Below are 17,304 nucleotides of genomic sequence, written 5' to 3' on the forward strand. Positions count from 1 at the left end.
TGAGGGGGATAATTTTTAAATACTCAGTGAGTTTTTACGTTTATTTTTAAAGTACCTTTAATTTTTGTTTCTTTAAACATCTTTTTTGGTGAATTTCTAATTGACTTTCAGGCATTTATCTTCACTGTGAGAGCTTCCTCCTGGGGTATTACCAATCGCACCTGCTCACTTCCGTAGTTTGGTTTAACTTTATCAAACTGAAGCTCTATTTCTGAGGACTTCTTTTTTGACTCCGGTGGTTGTGACTTTTCTTATCCGTCCCCTGCTGAGACTTGGAGACCCGCGTCCCCCTGAAAGCTCTTTGGGATCCTGGGGGAGGGAACGTCTCTCGCGAGATTTGAGACCGGAAGTGAGTTAGACTGCAGGCCTCTCAAGAGGCGGCGGCTCCGTTTACGATGGCGGGAGCTGAGCCCTCAGCCCAGCCTCTGCTCATGGAGCTGGGATCCTCTGCTCGAGGGGTTGCGGGCAGCGCTCCCCGCCTCGGGCCCTCAGGATGCGGGAGCTGTGGCCGGCTGCTGCCACAGGGAGCTGGACAAGATCTAGGAGACGCTGGCGCTGGCGGAGCAGCGGGTCGGGGCCCACAGACCTTGTGCTGAGCTGCGGCGACCTGCGCCTCATGGCCGTGCCCCCCAAACACCGCCACATGCAGACCTTCCACAGTAGGTGGCTCTTTTGTGTGCGAGCATCCCATAATGCAGATTTAGAGTATTTCCATTACCCGAAAAGATCTTTTGTGCCTGTTTGCCGACAGGAGCATTGGTGCACTGCTGACGATCTGCTTGGTCACCAGCCCAGAACTGGCACGATGGGCACGTGGGTGGAATGGCTGTGGTGGCAAGACAGAGGCCACATGGCCCAACAACATAGACGCCCACTTCCCAAGGCTGCTCTAGCTCCTCTGCCCCCGAATGTCCCCTTTGGCAGGAACAGAGCTCAACGCTGAGCCCTTGATATGGTGCTAGTTCTTGAGGACAGCAGCTGCTACTTGCCCCTCAGTTGGTTGACTAGTGACGCCCCTGCCACTGCTGCAGCCCCACAGGAATGAATCTTCTGGGTATGCATCTGCCTCTCCCCTCTGCCAAGCCCCAGACGATGCTCGGCCCCCAGACGTGGAATTTCATACAGCCCAACATTTGACTGCCAGGGAGACTCCCTTAGACGTGCAGCAGAGTGTAACATATTCGGACCAGGGGATTCTATGCTGGCATGAATTCACTGATTGTCAGTAAGAAAGAAAATGGTTTTCAGGACTTACTGTTGATACTGTCACTCGTCAATGTCCTTCTGTTAGTCTCACCTGGTTCCCAGGTGCTAGGCTGTGCATTATCCCTCACTCCGCAGTGAACTGCCCCTGCTCATTCATATGAACCCACGTCTCCACTGTTTGTTCCAGCTTCAGAACAGTGGAGAAAGGAATTGGCTTTTTTTTTTTTTTTTCAGATTCTTTTTAGAATTTTAAAAACATTTATTGATTTTGGAGTTAGAGAAAAAGGAGAGAGAAGCATGGATTTTTTTTTTTGATTCACTTATTTATGCATCGATTGGTTGATTCTTGTATGTGCCCTGACCCGGATCAAACCCACAGCCTTGGTGTATCGGGAGGACACTCTAGCATCTGAGCTACCCCGCCAGGGCAGGAACTGGTGATGTTGATAAGCCATCATTCTGTGTATTGGTTTTGCCCTGTTAATAGCTGAATGCTTTAAAGACTTTATCAGTCCCACTTACTTGACAAATATGTTAAAAACCGGAACTGTGGTTCCAAGGGCTCCAAAGTAAGTAGGACAAGTATTGTTGGCTTGAGTATTTCCTTCTTTCAATAAATCAAAGAAGCTACAGAATTAAGAGATGCCCTTTTCACGTGTAATTCAGTCCAACAAACATTTAGTGTTAAAAATTCCTTTAACTTTTCCTTCTTAATACAGTGAGTACTTTATATCAGGGGGAGTGTAGGTCCAAACATTGGAGTTTTCCCAGTTGAGTTTATCAGAGGTTATCCTTAGGGTTGGAGAGTTGGGGAAATCTCTGCTCTGGTTGGGGTTTTCCCCCTGCACTGTCTTGTCTTCAGACTAGCTCCGAACATCCAAAGAACAATATTGTAAAATAAAAAGAAGAGTGGAATAATATTGAATGGGGAAAAGAGGAGTACAGTGGATTCAGAGGTCTTTCCCCATCCTGGTCATGAGCTTTGTTTACTTGTGGCTATATCCCTGCACAGGTCCTTAGGTCTCATCAGGCAGTAGCAGCTGCCCAGGCCCCAAGGTCATCGCATTGACCAAGTCTGCCTTATATTATAATGGAGGAAGCAGGAGCTCTCTCACAGGAGGCAGAAACTTTTAGGAAAGTAGACAACATCGGGATGCACAGGTGGCTTTCACCAGCATATTCAGACCCACCCATTGCTCGAAGACAAATAACTCTGCACTTCTCAACTCAGAATCTATTCCTAGGCGTTGCTTGGCTGGTGGGAGAAAGCCTGCCATTGTGGTGAAGACATTTGGAGGAATTTTGAACAGAGTTAAGGTCAGGGGGCGTCAAAGAGCAGGGACATTCTTTTGGGCAGGTAATACATAGGAGCGGTGCACCAATGGCACCCATGGTAAAGGGACTAATACAACCTATGGCCCCAAGTTTCCAAAGCCCATCCTGGGAGCCTCTGGGGATCTGTGGAGTCAGCATAGGAGCTGCTGCTGTGGCACCTGCTCCCACACACACAGAAAGTCAGTGTGATACCGGCCAGATGAGGCAGAATGGGGAGCAGACGGAAGGGAAAGCAGTTCTGTTCACACCAGAGGGAAGGCTGAAGGGATGGATCTGGGAGCCTGGGGAGTTCCTGGCAGAGTGGCTCAGATGACAGGCGGCCTCTTCAGAAAGACTCAGGAAGGACATCAGGCTGTGATCCCAAAAAGGCCCTGGGTATCAGTGCCTGAGAGCTGGCCTCTGTGCACATCTCAGCTCCAACACAGGGCTGAGGGTTTCTTCTTAAGGGTTCCAAGGGAAATATACTTCACTTATCTGAAAAAACAAAAACACACACGCCAAGAACTTCATGTTTGTCATCAGGGAGTCAAATACCATCTACAGTAATTATGTTCTATTATCTCCTGTTTTCCTTGGTGAAAAGTGAGAGTAGCTTCTTGGGTTTACAGAGCCCCTCACCCTCACTTTGAGCCTGAGGTCACCTATTTCCCACACTGTACAAAAGGGCTGAGGCTCTGAGCAGTTTTGGGACTTGTCCTGGTGCCCAGAGCCTGTGGCAAGCGGAGGCATGACTCCAAACTAGTGCTCTTTCCATCATTCCCTCTACTAGGTTCTTGGTCAGAAAAGTCCTACTTTTTGTGTTTGGGGTCTCACTGCATCACTAATGCTCACTTTCACCCCTGTGACAAAGGCCCCCAACTACTTCACTGATCTCTGCCTTGACCACTTGTTCAATGGCTTGGGCCATGGTGTAGATGGTTGGAAGGCACCGGCTACATGACCCACCAGAAATGCAGGCACTAGGCATGTATCACTGCGCAAATGGAGCCCTCTAGTCATCCCAAATCAGGGTGCAGGAGCTCTGCTCTGTCCTCCCTTCCCCTCTGCCCCCGACCCCCGCTCTGGAAGGAAAAAACAACCCATCCACTTGATGTCAAGGACCTATGGTAAGATGCCAAGTGCCCTGAGCCCTGAATTGAGGGGTCCAGAGAACTAACTCAGGTCCAAGAGGTAAGACCCAAAGAGCTGTTCCTGGGGAACCTCTGGCACGTAGGAAACAAGAAGCCATCGATGAGTGGGAGATCTTAATTCCTTTAATGTAGAATTAGTTATTGAACGAAGGCATACATGCATTTTAAGGTTCTTTTGCAAATTTCTCAAATAGCCCAAATATTGATTTTTTCCTATATTTTCGACTGTATCTTTCTTTTGTCAGTTTTTAGTACTTCTAGGACTTTAAAAAATTTCTTTCTATCAAGTTTGCGATGCCGTCCAACTTCCTGAAAATGACTCATAGAGTTCACTGCGGAATCCCCTCTGGTTTCTACTTTATCTTTCCACTTCTTTCATTTAAAGAAGAAAATTTAAAGCCACTGAAGTCTTCCCATGGAAATTGATTGTTGTAAACTTTTTACTGAAAGGCAACACTTGGGTGAAGGAGGCAATGTTGGTAAATTGGCAAAATTGGTCCCTTGGCAAATAGGTATTTGGGAAGCAGGCTTGCTGCCCCTCCCCGCAGCCTGGGCCAGGCCTCCTTCTGTGACTCCCCTCCCTCCCCCGCGCTGCTCAGGCTGATTTGCACCTGCTCCTGCAGATCAGCACCAGTGCAGAGAGAAGCTGGCTCCATGTCAGCTCAGAGGCGTCCCGCCTGGCCATCACCTGGAAATACGGGGGCGTCTACATGGACACCGATGTCATCTCCATCAGACCCATCCCTGAGGAGAACTTTTGGGCGGCACAGGCTCCGCAGTCCTCTAGTAACGGGGTGTTTGGATTCCTCCCCCGCCACTCCTTCCTATGGCAGTGCATGGAAAACTTTGTTGAACACTACAATTCACACATTTGGGGCCACCAGGGTCCCATTTGATGACAAGGGTGTTGAGAGTGTGGTGCAAACTTGAAGACTTCCAGGAGGTGAGCGACCTCAGGTGTTTGAACTTGTCCTTCCTCCACCCCCAAAGATTTTACCGCATCCCCTATCCAGAGTGGAGGCGCGACTATGAGGTGGGGAACAGGGAGCCAAGCTTCACACTCCTATGCCCTGCATCTGTGGAACTACCTGAACCAGGGAGGGAGGGGCGTGGTTAGAGGCCGCAACACGCTGGTGGAAAATCTCTGTCGTCAGCACTGTCCCAGGACTTACGGGGACATGATTCAAGGCCCAGAGGGGTTGGTGACTGGGGAGTCGGGTCCAGGGATCAAATAGAGCCAATGCTGGTTTGTTGCTGCTACATCCTGGCACTAAACACTTCCTGCAGTGCCTCGCTTTCCCCTGATCTCCACTGTCTGCAGGGGTGTGGGGGCTTCGTCACATGTCGGTAAGAGTAGCTTCATCTGTGTGTAGTAGAGAAGTCCCGGACACCTTTGTCCTGTTCCTGTGTCTGCGACCATGGTGCCACAAATCTTGTGTGTGCTGTGGCAGAGGTGGCACAAGAGAGGGTGACAGCTTCCCAGGGTTAAGTGATCTAGTCCCCTATCCATTCTTGGTATCCTCAGGCCCTGGGTCAGAGCCTGACACACAGTAGGCGCTCAAGACCTCTAGGCTGTGTTGGATGTTGAGCTCTGGCCTAGTGAGGGAAGGTGTGGGTGTGTCATGCATGGCAGGTCTTGGTCAGCTGAGGATGGGGTCTTTAGCTTTTAACCTTACTATGGAGGTCAACTGGGGTGCACGTCAAGTCCACTTTCTCACAACAGTCGTGCATAAGAGGGTACCCTGCTTATACATGGGGAAATGAAAAGCTATGGAAATGGCGAGCACAAACAGGTACCCTCAGAGCTACTTTCTGCACTTCAGGGATACACTGGAACGAGAGCTACAAAACAAATGCTCCAAGACCCCCCAGGTTTCCCACTGGACTTGACTCGGAGGACACCCGCTGACAGCCTAGGGATGCTTTAGGCAGAGTTGATTTTTCCCACTTCACAAGGAGGTGAAGTGGCTTCCCCAGGGTTTCACAGCTTGTGAATGCAGAATGTAAATAAACCTTTGACTCCAAAGCCTAGGCTCTTCCCTCCTCGCAGTGGGCAGGGGAACTCCTGCAAAGAAGAGCGTGCTGACCAGGAGAGGAGGGACACGGCTCCCGTCGGAGCAGATGCTCACAGACATTCCTTCTTGGGCCTGGTCCCTGCCACAACCATCTTTTTTCCCAACATTTCAAAACTTAGCATAAACTCTACAGACCATAACATCTGCCATGTTTTCCTTTTTGAAGTGTCCAGTTCAGGGGCTGTAAGTACAGTCACACTGCTGTGGAACCAACGCCACTGCCCACACTCAGAACGTTTTCATCTTCCCAACGTGAAACCCTGAACCCACCAAACACTGATTACTCTCCCTTCCCTCCCCCTCTCTGCCCTGGGAACCACTATTGTATTTTTTGGAATATCTGTATGAATTTGTCTCTTCTAGGTCTGATGTGCAAGTGGAATCATGTTCTATTTGTCCTTTTGTGCCTGGCGTATTTTCAAAGTTCATGTTGTAGCATTCTCAGAATCCCATTCCTTTTTAAGGCTAAATAATATTCCTTTGTATGCATGTATGTACCACATTTTTAAATCCATTCATATGTCAATGGACACTTGGGTTGCTTCCCCCTGTTGGCTATTGTAAAGCCTGATGTTGTGTACAAATATTTCAATTTCTGCTTTCAATTCTTTTGAGTATATACCCAGGAGTGGAACTGCTGGACCATATGGCAATTCTATGTGTAATTTCTCAAGGAATCGCCATTCTCTTTTTTACAACAGCTGTACCATTTATTTAAAAAATTGATTTCGGAGAGAGAAAGAGAGAGAGAGAGAGAGGGAGAGGAACATCAATGGTGACTCACTGATGGGCTGCCTCCTGCACGCCCCCCACTAGGAATCTTGATCACAACCCGGCCACTCGCCCGGATGTGGAATCGAACCATAAACTGGCTCAGAGGTGGATGATCAGCAGCTGAGCTGCACTGACCGGGCGGCTGTGCCATTCTCACTCCCACCAGCAGTGCATGGGCTTCCATTTTCTCCGCATCTCTGCCAGCACAGGTCCCATGGGCTTTTGCTTTGGCTGCCCCAAGATACAGAGCTTGGCAGATTGAGGCTGGGGTGAGAGAAAAGCCTTTAAAATCTCCCCAGAAATCTGAGTCTCACTAGAACAGGGGCTCGCGGTGGGAAAGGACCAGGGTCTGATGTCTGATGACAGGAGAGAAAGAGTTCTTTGGTCCTGGGCTTCACAACTACATGCACAGGACAAGCCAGCCAGTGGGGTGGGGGGCGTATTTGACATCTGAGCAGGCCTGAGAGTCACTCAAAGGATTAGCTTGGGGCCAAATCAGTAACCAGGAGGGTCCCTTTAGTTTAGGGCAGGTGGGCTGTGTGTGTGTGTGTGTGTGTGTGTGTGTGTGTGTGTGTGTGTGTACAGGGGCACTTCCCGCCTCCCTGGGCTCCCTGGGCTGCCTCTCAGCAAAGCCTGGGACCCATTCACAGGGATCCTGGATTTTCCTAAGGGATTAAACCAGGCAATCCCTCCCTCCCCCTTGTAACAGATCTAGAAATAGCTGGTCCCTGGGGACTGGGGAGAGACTCCACCCCTCTTTATCATGGGCTGGGGTGCTTGTGTGGAGATGGAGATCCTACAGACCTAGGCCTCCATGCTGGGGCAGAGAGGTTCACTCGTGCCCTGCCCTGTAGGTGGCAGCACTGAGGTGGCCACAGGGGGCTCTGTTAACTCTGAGGAGAGCGCCAGGGTTCCTGAGGCTGGGGTGGCATTCTGGGCCGCAGCACGTGCACAAGCGCTCACCCAGGAGGCTTCTGGCAAAGGCCTGAGGCTGTTGGGGGTGTCTGAAGGAACCTGGAGCGGGGACAGGAGGAGAAGTAGAGCCGGTGCCTCTGGCAAGTCGGCCCACTCTCCTGGCTCCAGGACCCTTAGGTCAGCCCGGTCCCATGGATAAACTATGCCAGGAATTAGGCCCAGAACAGGCGTGGGTGGGAAGTGATCTGTGCCCGTTGTGGCAGTAGGCTAAATATTAGCTGTTCTGTACCCCCCACGGGGGGTCGCGACACAGAGCTGGGGAGCTGAACCCTAGATTGGCCTCAGGCTTCCGACACTCCAGCTGGGCCCTTTACTCCAACTATTACGGTTTGCTCTGGACAGAGGTACCCAGAGGGAAGCAGGAATGACTGAACCTCCAGAACTGGGCTTCCCTGGGAGAACAGAGTTGGATTTTTCCTTTTTGAAAAAAGTAAAAGGATTTGGTGGGGGGTGGGGGTGGGGGTGGGTAATGCTTTGAGTTCTGTAGGAAAAGGGGTTCTTTTTTGTAATGAGGTGATTTAAAAACAAACTCATTGGATCTCTAGTTCATCCCTCTTGCTCTCCAGGCCTGGACTTTAGCTGGAGGCAGCAAAGGTGTTTTCAGTGAGGTGGCTGCACATGGAAGTCCAGGGGAGACTTGCTTAGTACAGGACAAGGGGCCAGAGGCTGGCAGAGGACAGCTTGTTAGGTCAGGGCAGGGGCCTCATTCACCAAGCAGTCCAAGGGCCCAGGGCCTGCTGCTCCTGCACTGTGTGCTGGAGGAGATTTCTAACTGCACTTTGAAGAGAGGTGTGTTGAGTCTGAGGTGCTCCAGCTGTGGCCTTGACCACCCCCCGCCTGCAGACAAGGCTGCTGGTCTCCCTCCCGTGCCACACAGTCTCTAACACCTCCCCCTGGAGCTGAGGAGTCGCCACTGAGAGCGCCCCCATCTAGAGGAGGCTGGTCCCTCAGTCAGGCTCAGAGCCAGGGCAGGCTTGTGAACGATTGCCTGACAGCTAGCTTGGACGCCTGGCTCCCTCCATATGCTCTACTTGCCTGCATTCTTTTTTAAAAAATATTTTTATTTCTAAATTACAATTCACATTCAATGTTATTTTGTATTAGTGTCAGATGTACAGGGAAGTGCTTAGAAAATCAAGTTCTTTACAGAGCAGACTCCTGGTGCTTCAAGCTACCACCTGGCCGCATACATATTTTTCGTGATATTATTGAATATTGTATTCCCTAGCTCTAATCTTCTTCTCTGTGTCTGTCTGTAACTACCAATTTGGCTGCCTTTTGAGGAAGCAGAAGAGACAGGAAGGTAGCAGGGGTGGTTGTGTAGTCTAGCTGTCTATTTATATTAAAAAATCAGCCCCAGTTGCATTTAAATGTTTGGTGAATTTTGTAGGAGTTGCCTTGGACAGAGTACAGGTGGGCGGGTTTCAGAAGAACCATGAAGCCTCGAGGAATTGTTGCACGTGGGATGGGTGCCTTGTGAGGTGCTGAACACCCCACCCCGTCCCTGGGAATGTGCAGCACAAGGGCTTCCTTCCTTGGCTGTGGGATTGTCCCAGGTAGAAACGATCTCGAACAAGGGAGTGAGATTGAAATGCTAGCATAAATATCAGTCTTTGGGTCCCACCAATTCATGACATTGGTCTAGCATTGGGACATTTTCCTGGGACCTGATCTAAACCTCTAGAGGTGGTTAACACAGCTGTGCACTTTCTAATGACAGTGAGTCCTCCCTGCCTGTGTCCCTGTTCCCAGATGTGGGATGAGCAGTCTGCTGCTGAGTCAGTGGAGAAAGCAGGTGTTCCATCCCCTCCCCCACAGGCAAGGCGGTTGCCAGGCAACCACGAACATTCTCACCGGACTTTGTCTACTGGACTCAAGGTTGACAGTTGAGTCTGTGGAGAATTGGAGGAGAATTTGAGGCTTCGAGCGTTGACGCTACTGTGGTTGGCTATAAAGGTTCGTTCCTTGCAGTTTGGTTTAGAAATCTCAGGTACTGTAATTTCCATACTGGGCAATAACTTACATATCGCCACCACCACCATTGGGAGGCAGTTTGGCATCACTGAAAAGGTTTGGAGTCAGACAGAACTTGATTTGAACCTTGGCTTCGTTACTTACTAGCTCAGTGATCTGGGGAAGGTTCCTTAGCTTTTCTGAGCCTGTTTTTCCATTTTGAGTTGAGGTGAATCACAGCTACACGCAAGGCTGTATGAGGGGTAGAAACAGTTCTTGTAAACGCGGGCGCGTTGCCTGAGACATAGATCCTTAATCAATGGTGGCTGCTATCATCATCATAAGCCCCAAATTCCACAGCTGTGCTCACCTTTTGATGTCAGAGTCGTAAGACTACTGAGAATTGGGCTCTTGGGATTTTAGTGGAAGACAGGAGGGATACTTTCGGGGCTTAGTAAAACCTCATGAACCAGGACCCCTAGTTCAGAATCCTGTATAACTTGGAGCGGGGCTGCCACCATCAGTGTTCAGAGAGCGGGCTCAGTGTCAACATGAGGGTTTCATGGCTGCTTGGGAGGGAAGCTAGACCACTGTGGTCACATTGTGACAGTCAGCGTGGGCAGTGGGGCTTCTCGCTGATGAGCCTGGGCCCACCCCCAAGGGCTCCTGCACTCTCAGCTTTCATTAGTGGCCAGTGGGATTAAGGTATGGACACAGACCGCCAATAAATCTATCATTTTCGTAAGTCTGAAGAGACTTTGACTCCGAGGAGTCCAAAATAAGGACTCCTAACTCCATTCTTATTCTTTATCCAAATTCTTGCTTGTCCATAGCCTCATTTCTCCAAGACGCCAAGGATATAGACTTTTGAGGCAGATATTCTAAGATTCTGACAGTTCTGTGCAGTTCAATAGCAATCTGGGCTGCAGGTAATATGTCAGGGGCTGGAATACAACAGATGTGAGTAAGCCAAGGTCTCAGCCCCTGTGTAGCTTGTAGCTTGGGGGCCTGGGGCAAGGCAGGGGGAGAAATGAGACAGAAATGTCCTGGGAGGGTCCCCTCTTGGTGCTTCCACTGCACCGTGTCCTAGCTCCTCCCCTGCCACCACTCTGTAGAGTAATTTCTGTGTATTTTTCTGTCTTTCTGGGGAACAAACTCTGGAGCCAGACACCATCGCTTCCTGGTGGTGTGATTGTGGGAAGGTCATTTGTCTTCTTTGTTTGCCTCTCAGTGTCTTCATCAGTGTACTGGGTTGTTGTGAGAATTAAATGGCATAATACATGTAAAGCCTTACACTTGTGTGTGGAGCACACAGTTTTAGAAGTGTTATGTACTTCTGTTAACAATGGCTGGGCTGTTGCCTAGGTCACCATCAATCCTGAGTGTCAGTCACGGTATCCAGCACTTTGTCAGGGCTCAGGAATCATTTGTTGATGAGCTGGATGAATGAATGCTGCACAGCCACCTCAGCGCAGACCAGAGTGTCATGAGGGGGACCAAGGCAGTGTGTGCTCTGTGCCCTGGGAGCCCAGGGGAAGGGCAGGAAATTCTGAGTGTGGGCCTGGGAGGGGTTTATGGAGGCGATCCTGTGTGAGCAAGGCCTTGAATCGTGCATTCACCTTCAGTGGGAGCAGAAGGATGTGGAAGTGGGACATCTGTCCCAAGAGGCAGCGTGGCATAGTGGCTAGAGGCTCAGATTCCGTACCCAGGCTGCATGGGCTTGGATCCTGCCGTCTGCACCCAGGCCAAGCATCTTTACTTCTGTGTGTCTGATAGTAATAGTCCCTCCTCCGTGGGTGTTCTGAAGATTACATGAGTTATAGTTTGCAAAGCACTTACAAACAGTGCCTATAAATAAATAGCCCAGAGATATGGAAGTGCAGACAGCAAGTAACATGGTAAGTGGGAGGTGCAGCTAGAAAGGTAATCTGGAAACAGTTCATAGAGGTCTCTGAATGTCTTCTTAAGGAATTTGGAATTGGCCCATGAGGATCACATACCGTACATTCCCATATGGATGAAGCTCAGTGGTGGATCCCCCTTTTAAACGGCAAATGCAATCCCATTCGGCCACAATCTCCAGCACTCCCTGTCCCAACACTCCCAGGTGCAGTGGTTCGGAGTCAATGAGTCTGGAGATGTGTATTTCTCACAAGGTCCGCGGTCAATCTGGTGCTGCTGGTCCTGAGGCCACACTTTGAGAACTGCTGCCTGATTGTACCTTGGACACCAAGATGGAGAATCAGGTGCCATTTATTATCAAGCTGGTACTGTGGCTCCTCTTACACATGGCCCATCTCCTGCATTTAATGCTGCCTTCCTGAGCCTGGTGGTATTTGGACTTGCAATGTCTGGTATAATCAGCATTGGAAGGTTTGTTGTAAAGGTCCCAAGAGACAGGTGTGCCAGCAAGTAAGAGATTTGGGGGTGTCTGAGTACCTAAAGCAGGCCTATGGTAGCAGAAGCTGTGGGAATGGTAAACTCACCCCAGGGAGAGTGCAGGGAGAGGTGGTTGTGGGTGAACAGCAGGGATGGTGACAGGGACATTGGACCACCCTGGCTTAAAGGAGGGGGAAGGGGTAGTCACTGTGCAAGGAAGCGGCGGGAGGAGCATTGAATGGGGTGGGAAGAGAGTGGAGAGAATTGATGATGGAGTGCTCTTGACCTTATTGCGAGAGAGGGAACTGTGAGCAAACAGCCGAGCCCAAAGCTACAGAAGTTACCCAGTGAGTTCCCAGGCGAGCTCCAGGTCTGCGGGTGGCAGAGAGCAGGCGTCCTGTTGCCTGTGGCCCCGCGTGCCTGGTACCCGCTGTTGCTCTAAGGCAGGGCCCGCAGAGCCTCTGAGGTCTGGTGACATGGCTGCAGCTCGGAGCTGGGCATGGGGAGGGTCATCTCCCACCCTGTTTTCTCTTCTTTCTCTTTTCTTTTCTCTTCTTTCTCTTTTCTTTTCTTTTCTTTTCTTTTCTTTTCTTGTCTTGTCTTGTCTTGTCTTGTCTTGTCTTGTCTTGTCTTTTCCTTTGTTTTCTCTTTTCGTTTTTTTCTTTTCTTTTCTTTCCTCCCCGCCCCTCCCCTCCCCTCCCCTCCCTTCCCCTCCCCTCCCCTCCTTGGCTAACAGTGGGGGTGCTTGAGGCTACGGGCCTTATTTTTGGAGTCTGTGTGGGGAAGAGTATCTGAGAAAGGGAAGCGTGGGCGCTTAAGTGGCGACGGTCTGTCACTGGCATCGTGTGGACAGGCTTCCAGACCAGGCTTCGGGTTTGGACTCGTTACTGTGGCAACACGGAGGAACCCTGAGCTCCTGGGTGGGGGGCAGGTGTGTGGTTACTGTCCCTCAGGAGCCTGGCCCAGGGCTTGGCCCAGGAAGGCATGCTATAAATCAGGGGCGAGGGGAGTGAGCGAATGGATGAATGAGTTTGAGGGATGAGGAATGATCCCATCAAAGCAAACTTTTAGGATAGTTTCAAGAATCATGTTGGATGGTTGAAAGTCCACAGGTTTGGGAGCCAGAGGCACCTCCAACTGCCTTCAGTTGTGCCTTTCTACCTGGGCCAAGCCACTTAACCTCTCAAGAAATCCATTTCCTTGTCTGTAAAACGGGAATAGCAATAGTCTGCAGGTTTGTATTTGGACTTGGCATCTGGCTCAGAGGCTGGCACTCCCTGCACTGCAGCCGGTATTAGTCGTGAGTGCAGTCCCTCTGCCTGTCCTCAGTTCCCACGGCACCCTGGCGGGGGGGGCAAGCCTGTCATGCCCTTTCCCAAATGAAGACAGGGCCTTAGTGAGGTCGGGCCCTTTCCTGGAGGTGCTTCCCCTCTTTGCAAACCCACCACTACCGTTTCCTCAAGGCCTGTCCCCTTCATGATGTCAGTGACCTTCCTCTTCTCTTTCTATTGCACTTAAAAGTCTGAAAACCTGATCTAGAAAGAGCTTAAGTAGAGTCATATGTGCTTCTTACTGCCTCAGATTCTAAGTTCCTCAAGGTTAGAAACTGTATTTTTTTCCTTAAAATTTATAAAAGTAATAGATGGTGATGCAAAACATTCTGAATAGTATCGATGGTAGAAGGTGGGAAAGAAAGGTCCCCTAACTGCCATTCTCATGCCGAGGTAACTACTGCTAACAGCTGGCCTGTTTTTCTAAAATAGTCTATGCTAATGGAATTATATATAGGGAGTCATAAATTCATATATTTTATTTAATTTTGATTATACAGGAATAACAAATATGTATCATTCCTATATCATCCACCCATGGACCATCCATCTATTCATTTATTTCATTCGTTTTTCACACATCCAATTACCTCCTCCCACATAGACAGCTATTCTCATACGATATATATATCTTTTCTATTATATCTCTATATATGCAGATATAGAGATATATATGTGAGAAATACTTATCCGTTATTTTTGCAAGTTATTAAATGTGACTATATTGATATATCATTTAAACAGAATCAGAAGTGTATGTACACATATATTTTCACATGTGTGTGCATATATATTTCTATGTTACTCTCTACAGTCCATGTCAGGCCGCCTCGGGCTCATCGATAGCTGATAGTATTGCATTGTATAGAGATACAACTTGTTCCTCTATTCTCTTTGTACTTTGCTTTCGTGTACTTTTTCTTATCCTTTGCTATGACAAGCAGCACTGAAATGACAATTTTTGCACAAGCACCTTTGCACACTTGTATGAGTTTATCTGTAGAATTGTAATTCTTAGTAGTGGAATATTAAGTTAAAATTCCTGTTGTTTTGTCAAGTCACTTTTCAAAGAGAGAGAACAATTTCTATGTCTACCAAGAAAGTAGAGAGTAGACTCTGAGTCTTTGACAAAAACTGGAGCTCTTTTCACTAAACCATTGGGTTTGAGACAAGAGGCCGTCATGGACTGAGCACAGTCTGAGCACAGAGACACGGCCCTGTCTTGAGCACCCCTCCTCCCCACCCCCTCAGTGGTGGGCATCATTTCACTTACACCCCACGGGAGAGAACATAGTCATGTGGTGACACCCTACAGCCCGGAAAACTGGGAAATGCAGCCTAGCCCTGTCCGGCATGATCCTATCATGAGAGATGCAGAAGAGGGCAGTGGTGGACCTCAGGTGGCTCTGCCACCCATGGCAAGTTGTTGGACTTTATCCTGAGGCCAATGTAAGGTTGCAGAAGGACCCACTTATACAACTGACAGTTTCCCCCAACAAAAAACTCTGGTAGTGGACTTGGGCTTGGGGTATTCACTGAGAACCTACTATGTGCCAGGCACTAGGCTGGGCGCTTCCCCTGCCTCATTTGTAACCACCAACCTGCAAGATGAGTCCCGTGATTCCCAAAACACCTCAGAGGCTTAAAGGTGTGAAGGGACTTGCCCAAGGCTGAGGATCGGAATGCACAGCTGAGTGACTGTAAAGCCCACACTCTTGCTTCCCATGGCTCTGGCCACACGAGTGCATAGCACTCACCCTCCAGCTGCTGCTCAGCCCCCTCACTTCCCCCACGTAGGCTCCTGCTGGCCAGGTGTGCGGCACGTGCCGCCCGTGCACTTGCCTAACGTGGACTCTCTTCTCATTGCCCAGGCCCTGAGTGTTTTTGCGAGCTGCAGTTCCTGGGCTCTGCCCAGGGCTTCCTCGGTCATGAGGTTATCCGCTCCTGCTGCTCAGGGCCGCCATCGTCCCGTCTTTGGGACCTACAGAGGCCCTCCCTTCAAGTTCCGGATTAGGTATACTAAAGTGGACTGGAAGCGCATCCGGGCCCTGGATGTGGACCGTGTGATCCAGGAGGTGGATTTGGCAACCCTGCAAGAGTACATCACCAGCATCACCCTCGGCAAGTTGGATCACATGGGACTCAGCCAGTGGAAGGGGCTTCTGGACCCGGGGCTGCTCAAGGCATTGCGCCTTGCCCAGCTAATGATCGAGTACCTGCTGCACTGCCAGGACTGCTTGACCACCAGCGGTGCCCAGCTGCAGGCACAGCTGTGGGCCAGCCTGGACCAGCAGGAGCGTGTTCAGGAGGAGCTGAAACGCCTCGCTGAAGAGCTGAAGGTGGCCCGGGAGCAAAGACACTGGGATGAAAAGACAATCACCAACTTGGAGGAACTTATTCACAAGATGAGTGTCCAGAGCTATTATGTGGTGAGGAATATCAACAGGGGAAGGAGAGTGGGCGGGGTGGGCGCCCAGCCATCAGGTCACCTGGACAGCACCACACCCAGGGCCCTGAGGCCACTGTGGGCCACAGTCACTGGTTAGGAGCAGATTTTGGAGATGCTGCTCATGGCCAGAGGGCCTGAGGGCCTGAGGATGTCAGTTCAGGTTATACAGTGTGTGTGTGTGTGTGTGTGTGTGTGTGTGTGTGTGTGTGTGTGTATGTGAGATCCATGTGTGGCAAGAGACGGGTAGAGTCAGTCTCATTCTGGCAAAAGGTCTCCATTGTTCAACCAAGTGACAATTCATTAGCCAGAGCAGGATTTGAGCATTTGCATGTATTTACATGGAAACTGTGGTTTGGGACCAGTGCCCTGTAATAACTTGTCATGGTGACCGAGCCTGGTTCCAGGCTCTGAGGATGTAGGCACAAGTCCTGCTGGGGCATGTTTTCAAGAATTTCATAGTTTGAGGGTAGGTGGGACAGAAGGTGGTGTTTAAAAGAGCCTTGAATGCTCAGCACAGCTTGGTGGAGGAATGTTACCAGCAGTGTGAGAAGGGTGCTCAGGGTGACGGCTTTGGCCTGCCTGAGCTGGGGTTTGGGCAGGACACGTGGCAGGAGAGGCTAGCAGAGCCCGGTCCCAGGGGCCTGAACGTCGAGGTAGAGCGTGGGTTTTATTCCGAACACAGTGGTGGCTGTCCCACTTTAGCTGCCTAGTTTCTGAGTGCGCTGCTGGGGGTGGGAACGGGGAAGCAGGGAAGGATGGGATGAGGGGAAGGGCGTGAAATTTGGAATGTGACACCTTGGAAGATATTCCCTGCCACGCCACATATACAGTGGGGGTGGGGTGGGGTGGGCATCACTCCTTACTCAGTAAATGAAACTTCTTGGATCTGAAGCAGCCCAGGGGTCCCCAGTAACGGGAGTTTGGATACAGGGAGAGTCCCAGGCGGACTCAGGTGATTTAACCCTGCACTTCCCATGCTTCCTCTCTGCAGTGTCATCATTGTGATATAACGTTCCCCAACACCACCTTTCTCCAGACCCACATTAAGCAGAGGCACGAAGGTCTTGTGCAAGATGGTGAGTCCAGGTGGCCCTTCTGAGACTGCGGAGGGGGGGCCCTGACTGGAGCTCAGTGGGTGGGGGGCACGCACATCACCAGAGCTGCCCTCACAGCCTCACCTCCGGCTGAGGGTGGGATGATCCCAGCACCCATCATGGGGGATCCCAATGGGCTGGGAGGGTTTCCGACCATGTGCGTAGGGAGAAGGAGCTGGCAGGCACACGGGCAGGCGCCAGTCTTAGCTTTGCCCCTTTCAGTTGCCGCCAGCGCTTCCCCCTCTGAGTCTCAGCGGCTCTCACTACGAGTGGGGCAGTTAGACAGAGTGAATTTGAAGGGTCCTTCCCCCCAGCCTTCTGTGAATCTGCTGTTCTCTGATTCGGACCCGGAATGAGCATAAAGGGGGTTAATGAGCAATCAGACCAGGTCTTTGACTTTATTCTGTACATAAGCTCATTATGACATAATCACTGTAATTTTATGATTTCAAATTCCAAAATGGTTAGTAAAGCTCTGTGTTTACTCCACAGAGAGATGTGCATGCTTTATATCCCGTTTTGAGGTCCAGTAAGAAATAGCTGTTAAAACATAGCATATAGGCATGGAAATATTAATATAACACAAAGATTGAAAAATCCCGT

The 17,304-nt window shown here is 50.2% G+C and overlaps 1 pseudogene; it reads left to right on the forward strand.

Annotated features, from left to right (window-relative positions):
• Nucleotides 1-4,144: 4,144 nt before the first annotated feature.
• Nucleotides 4,145-4,906, forward strand: LOC148091433 (alpha-1,4-N-acetylglucosaminyltransferase pseudogene; annotated as a pseudogene).
• The last annotated feature ends 12,398 nt before the right edge of the window (nucleotides 4,907-17,304 follow it).

The sequence above is a fragment of the Miniopterus natalensis genome, chromosome 15 (genome assembly GCF_054644295.1).
Source record: "Miniopterus natalensis isolate mMinNat1 chromosome 15, mMinNat1.hap1, whole genome shotgun sequence".
Lineage (NCBI taxonomy): Eukaryota > Metazoa > Chordata > Mammalia > Chiroptera > Miniopteridae > Miniopterus > Miniopterus natalensis.